The sequence below is a fragment of the Muscardinus avellanarius genome (assembly GCF_963383645.1).
Source record: "Muscardinus avellanarius genome assembly, chromosome: 6".
In the NCBI taxonomy this organism is placed as follows: Eukaryota; Metazoa; Chordata; class Mammalia; order Rodentia; family Gliridae; genus Muscardinus; species Muscardinus avellanarius.
Window position 1 is genome coordinate 74,036,508 of NC_137791.1, and position 6,535 is coordinate 74,043,042.

Consider the following 6,535-nt stretch of genomic DNA (forward strand, 5'->3'; position numbering starts at 1 on the left):
CCCTAAGTTCCATTCCCAGTGCCTCAAAAAAGAAAGGAAGGAAGAAAGGAAGGAAGGAAGGAAGGAAGGAAGGAAGGAAGGAAGCAAGCAAGCCAGCCAAGTCAGTGGACTGAATTTGTCTCTCAAGATTATTTGTAAGGGGAAAAGTGAGACATTGAAAATTGAACCTTGAATAAAAGCTAGAATAAAGATTTCTTTTTATTTGATTTTTTAGCATCATGGGAGTTTTATTTGGAAGTAAATTTTAAACTATCAATACAAAAGCCAACACACTACACAAGACATCCACAGGAATTTTTTTATTTTTTTTTTAATTGTTCACAAACATTTCCTACATAAGCCAACATACAACAGAGAAATGGTACATCTTTTCTTTCGATTCGCATACAATGGAAAAACAACTATATATTTTTCAAAAAAGTTTAACTAATAGACACTAGCAGGTTGACAGTTTTAAGTCTATAGTTGAAATTATCTAATAAAAATAATCAGAATTTATTCAGCATGAGCCACTTCCATAACCAAGTGTTATTCTGATTAATGAAACTTGCTGCCAATCAGGCTTTTGATATATATCATCACCCAGTTTGTAGTATTGCTCCCCACCTTGGTTCTTCACAACTACTAACATATAAAACTGTTGAAAAGTAGGGGCAAGCATTTGCAAAAACAAAACATCCCCAGCTTATAATAAGCATGAATATGAATATGATGGAATTTCTTCCCACACAATAGATTTTCAAACCATCAAGAAACCACTAGAATTGAATCTGTCAATATATTTTGCCTGTATCCAAGATATATATGTACTTACATCCAACAGAGGAGCTGAAAACAAACTTAGTGTTTAGTTTAGGGGTGGGTTGGGAAACTCAGCCACCATTTGAAAAATGTCTTTAAAAAAAAGACCACCAAAAATAGGTTCACTAAATTTATTTTAAAAATCATAAAACGTTTCTTACAAAAGAGCATTACATTCTGCACACTGCTCTGAACAGATACCAGGGACATGTGGACTACTGTTACTTTCCTCCCTGTCCCACCCCCAAATGTTTACAGTGACCACAAAGCAAGGTGCTCACAATAATTACATGGGGGAATTATTTTTAACCACCAACAATGAACAAAAAATAAAATTCACTCACTCTGCTGCTGTTTCAAAATTTCAATGTTAGTTTTTGCATGCCCTCCCCCCCAACCCTGTTTGTAAGGAACTAAAACATTACATCTGGTGAACAGCAAAGATTTCACTACACCTCAAATGCAGAACACCTATGAAGCAGAGGAATGTTGGCTTTCTAAACAGAAGCAGATAAAAAAAAAAAAAAAAGATGCAGGACTCCTTCGGGTTCTTCACTAGTCTTAGAAAAACTTTCCAGAATACTTCTTCACACTATAAAAAAGAAAAAATATCTTGCATTAGAATCCTTCAACATCTGCATACTGCTTCGCACTGTTCTTCAGCAAATACTGTGCATTCTGTATCTGGTCCTGTGTTCCTGTAACGGTAATGATCCGATCTTCGGATCCTTCTAAAGGCTCATCAATTTTGATCGATGCTACCGACTCATGACAGATTTGCTTAATCCTTTGACCACCTTTGCCAATAATAGATCCAGCCAAATCTTTGGGAATAGTTACTTGTGTAGTAATAATAGGTCCACCAAGATCACCATATGATCCATGACCCCCTGCATAGGAATAATCATTTCCAGAGCCACCCTGTGATTTATAAGCCATCTGCCATTCTGATGGGCTCCATGTATCTATCACAGAATCCCAAGTTTCATCAGCACTGAAACCAACCATGCCATCATAGCAGTTTCCAGGTCTCCCTCTTCTGTCATATGCCATCAGATCTCCCCCTCTGGGTGGTGATGGTGGAAGGAAGAGGAAGATTCCGAGCTCAGCTACCACCCCGGCCACCTCAACCAGGAGGAGGAGGTGGCAGTGGTCCTCGACGAGGGCTCATGTCATCATAATCTCTTCTAGAGGGAGGCATGGGATGCCCACCCCAACCAGGAGGCATTCTGTCAAGGCCACCTCATCCCCGCATGGGGAATCCCACAGGACATCCACGGCGCTCATCAAACATTATAAAACCACCATAATCATATGTCTCATCATAAAAATTAGGATCGTAAGGCTGTGCGCGTCCTTTGATGGGAGACTCAGATATAAGATCAAGGATGATCTTTATGCACTCTACCACTCTATCAGCCTTTCCTCCGATAAGAATAACTCTGTCAGTGGAATGAGGACAACATTCCTGGAAAAGCTTGATTGTTGTCTGAGTGATCTCTCGAAGTTCTTTGATTTTAGCACCTTTGACTCCAATAATTCCTCCTGCCAGACTCTGATGAATCAACAGTCTTAACTCACAGTCAAACTCGCTTCCTTTAAAGTGTTGGTAATTAAGCCAGGCATGGTGGCGCACACTTGTAATCCTCGCGCTTGGGAGGCTGAGACAGGAGGATCGCATGGGTTTGAAGCCAGCCTCAGCTACTTAGTGAGGTTCTCAGCAACCTAGTGAGACCCTGTTTCCAAGTAAAATATAAAAAAGGTCTGGGAGTATAGCCCGGAGGTAGAAAGCCTCTGGATTCCACCCCCAGTACCACCAAAAAAAAAAAAAAAAGTGTTGGTAATTTAAGCATTCCACAGCTTCAGATTCTAGTGGGAGCTGGCTGGTTGCAGTGGGTGATGGCAACTGCAGGCCTTCCTCCAAGGTAGGGATGATTTTGCTTGCTTGCTTGCTTACTTGCTTGCTTATCTCCAACGTCTGGCCTTGGGTCTTTCCTGCACCGACCTCCCCTTCATTGGTCCCGAAGACCCCCGACCCCCTTCTGAAACTATTGGAGAAATTCTGAAGAAAGTTTGTTTCTGACGAGGGAGGAGGTTAAGGATACCCTAACCAGAATAGGGAGAAAAGCAGTCCTTTTTGTAAGCTTGGGTGGGGTAATCAGATATTGTAGTTCGGCATAGCTGTAGAGAGTCAGTTGTGGGACCACTCTGACCAAGAAATAGGGAGTGGTGGAGTTGGGATATATGACATTGCTGAGAGTCCCATTGCACCAGAAGAAATGGCCTGGTTGGGTATAACTGGGACTGGCAAGAGTGATAATCTACTGACAAGTGGGATCTCAGGAGGAAGGTGATGCCACAAAAATGTAAACTCTGGCTGGGTGATATTGTCGTCATTGGGTTCCCATAAGGGAATATTTTGGAGAGTATGAAATGAATTAGTTTGAGAGGTGAAGGCACACTGAGAGGCATTTATAGGTACTGCAGCTCAAAAGGGCTGGGAAAGTGATGCTCAAGGAGGAGATGGTGAGTGCCTGCTTGGGGTCAGGGAGTAGCCAGTCTTGATATTTCCAGAGTTCTGATCTGAGATGGGATAAGAGCAGAAAGGCTATTTGTGGAGGAAAGACATTGGAATGAGGAGAAATTTCTGGGGGGAATAAGGGGCGGCTGAACATAATCTCAAAGGGAGATAAAAGGGAGGGTTTTTTGGTAAGGTTCAAATACGTAAAAGAGCCAGGGGAAGTAGGACGTTATGGGCAATGAAAATGCCAAGACAGAGATAGAGCTTGACTACAGATTGAGTTATTTGGGAAGTGAACTCAGGGCCATTAACAGATTGTAAAGAGGAAGGCATGTCAAAGTGGGGGATGATTTGAGAAATTAGGAGATCAGAGACCGTAGAGGCCCTTTTATTGGAGGTTGGGAAGGCCTTGATTCGTCCCAAGAAAGTGTCGACGAAGACGAGAAGGTATTTGAATCTCTTAACCCTGGGCAGATTGGTATAATCTACTTGCCAATCAGCAGCTGGAGTATGTCCCCTTGCCTGGTGGGCCAGAAAGGCCTTATGTCTAAGGGGAGTGGTTGGGTTTGTTCTTTGGCAAATGATACAATTAGATGTAATCTGATGAAGGAATTTTTTGTCCTTGGGTATGAGAACAAAGAACGATTGTAGGAATAACTCAAGGCTTTGTGAGTTTGAATGAAATAAGGAATGTAGATATTGTAAAAGATCAGAATGGGAATGGTTGGAATCAGAGGGGGAATCCAAATTATTAGAGGCTGGCGAAGGAATGTCATCAGCATTGTGTAATAACAGTACAAAGGGAAGGGGTTGATAAGTTTTTTGGGCTGCCTCCCGTGCTGCCTGGTCAGCCCTAGAATTTCCCTGGGTTATTGGGGATGAGTCAGTCTGATGAGACTTGCAGTGAACAATACCTAACTGCTGTGGGAGGATAGAAGCTTGGAGAAGTTTAGCTATCAGTTTAGAATTAATAATAGCCGATCCCTTAGAATTGAAAAGACCACGTTCCTTCCAAATTGCAGCATGTGAAACTAAGATATGGTAAACATATTTGGAGTCTGTATACAGGGTGAGAGTTTTCTGTGCCGCTCTAATAGCCACCATTAGCTCAGCCTGTTGGTTGGTGGTGTTAACAGGAAGAGGGTGGGCCTCAATTGTCTCGGTGGATGAGACTATTGCATAGCCCGCCCTCCATATCCCATCCAAAAGGATTTGAGCTCCCATCAATAAACCAAGTAAAATCAGGATCTGTTAATGATGAGGTTGAGGAACAAGGGAGAAAGGCTTCCAGAATATCACAATAATTATGTATAGGAGAAGGATGGTTAGCTGTGGCTTCTGGTAGTAAGGAGGCAGGATTTAGAGGTGGGCAGGCCTCAAAAGAAAGGGACAGATATTGGAGGAATGAGACTAAGAGAGAGAAGATTCTGGAGGGAGGTAAAGTCTGTAAGCCTTTATAGGCAAGCAAACTTCGGAGATGATGTGGAGATAAAATGGTTAAGGGTGCTCCGAAAGCCAGTTTGTGAGCTTCTTTTTATAGAAGGTGGTTTGCTGCCAGGGCATAAAGACAAGGTGCCCAACCTTTAATAAAGCTTTTGCTTGCTTGCATGCTTGCTTGCTTGCTTATCTCAGATGGCTGGCCTTGGGTCTTTCCTGTGCCGACCCCCCCTTCATTGGTCCTGAAGACCCCCGACCCCCTTCAGTTTCAATATCAGCACTGATACTCAATATGCGCTTGGGGCCACTGCTGTCTGGGACTGAAACACTGGCATTGTAGTCTGTACGAAGAGCCTTAATATTCTTGCCTCCTTTCCCAATCATTGCCCCAGCATTCTTGCTCTGAGGCAGAATGTATAATTCAACCATCTCCTCAGTGTTTCTACATCTTTTAAATGCTTGTTCCTCTTCCATATCTTCCGCAGGGTGCTTACCAAATTCACCATTGGTTTCAGTGTTGGGGAAGTTTTCCTCTGGCTGTTCAGTTTCCATTTTCTTGTATTAAATGGACACACCAATCGCGCCGCCTCAGCCCGTCAAGCTAGTCAGAGAGCAAAGATTTCTTTTTAAGTTGGTATAGGTGGTACCTGAATATATGCTAACAAAAAGCACCATGTCCTCCTGCTTTATTGTTGTTTAAATATGGTTCTTTTTACTGTGGCAAAAGATTGTGGTTATTCAACCAACATAAAATACAAAATACCAGCTTCATAAGAATCATTAGCAAATATGGAATCTGAGGTCTGTTGGCCTCTTTTATTTGCTTAAATAAGCCCTAGAGGTTTCCTATATTTTGATGCTTTAATTTTCATTCATACTAAAAACATAAAATCTTGAATAATAAACACTTATTTCTTATAATTCTGGAATTTTGGAAATAAAAGATCAAAGTGCCAACAACATATGTTGCTTGGTGAGGATTCTCTTGCTGGTTTTCAGATGTCTGTCTTCATGAAATATCTTGCATGATTAAGAGGGAGAGAGATCATATCTCTCATGTATCATCTCAAAAAAGCAGTAAACAGGCATACTAAGACATGAGAAGTCAAAATTTATACCATTTATCCTTAACATAACACAAACAGGAGTTGGCCCATTCACAAATTTTTAAGCAACATAGTTTATCTTTAAAAAATACTTATTACTGAACAAAACTGTTTCTGATCATCAAAAGTTTGTATTAGCTGAAGTTAAGATAATTTATTTTAATAAAATAAGCTCAGACGCCGGGCGTGGTGGCGCACGCTTGTAATCCCCACGCTTGGGAGGCAGAAACAGGAGGATCGCGCAGGTTCGAAGCCAGCGGCGCGTGCTGGCTTAAGGAGACCCTGTTTCCAAATAAAAAAATGTAAAAATAGGTCTGGGAGTGTAGCCCGGAGGTAGAAGAGCTTCCAGGAACCCCAGTACCACCAAAAAATAAAAAAATAAAATAAATAAAATAAAATAAGCTCAGAACTTTGCATAGTTGGAGACAGCTATACTTACTAGATCATCTTTTTAACTCTTTAATAACATGGTATAAGTAACATCTATTGAACCACTTAGGATATGAATTTACTTGTTGGTGTCATGATTCTTTAAGGGTGATAAAAATACATTTGAAAAAGAAAAATTTAAAACACAACATCGCTTTGTGCTGGGTGTGGTGGTGCACGCTTGTAATTCCCGCGCTTGGGAGGCGGAGACAGGAGGACCGCGCAGGTTCGAAGCCAGCCT

General features: G+C 41.5%; 1 pseudogene across 1 annotated transcript; it reads right to left on the reverse strand.

Annotated features, from left to right (window-relative positions):
- Window positions 1–1,419: 1,419 nt before the first annotated feature.
- Window positions 1,420–5,311, reverse strand: LOC308263956 (heterogeneous nuclear ribonucleoprotein K-like; annotated as a pseudogene). The gene is made up of 2 exons: window positions 5,010–5,311; window positions 1,420–2,462 (listed from the first exon to the last, which is right to left on the reverse strand). The product of its transcript is annotated as a heterogeneous nuclear ribonucleoprotein K-like (transcript).
- Between the last annotated feature and the right edge of the window lie 1,224 nt (window positions 5,312–6,535).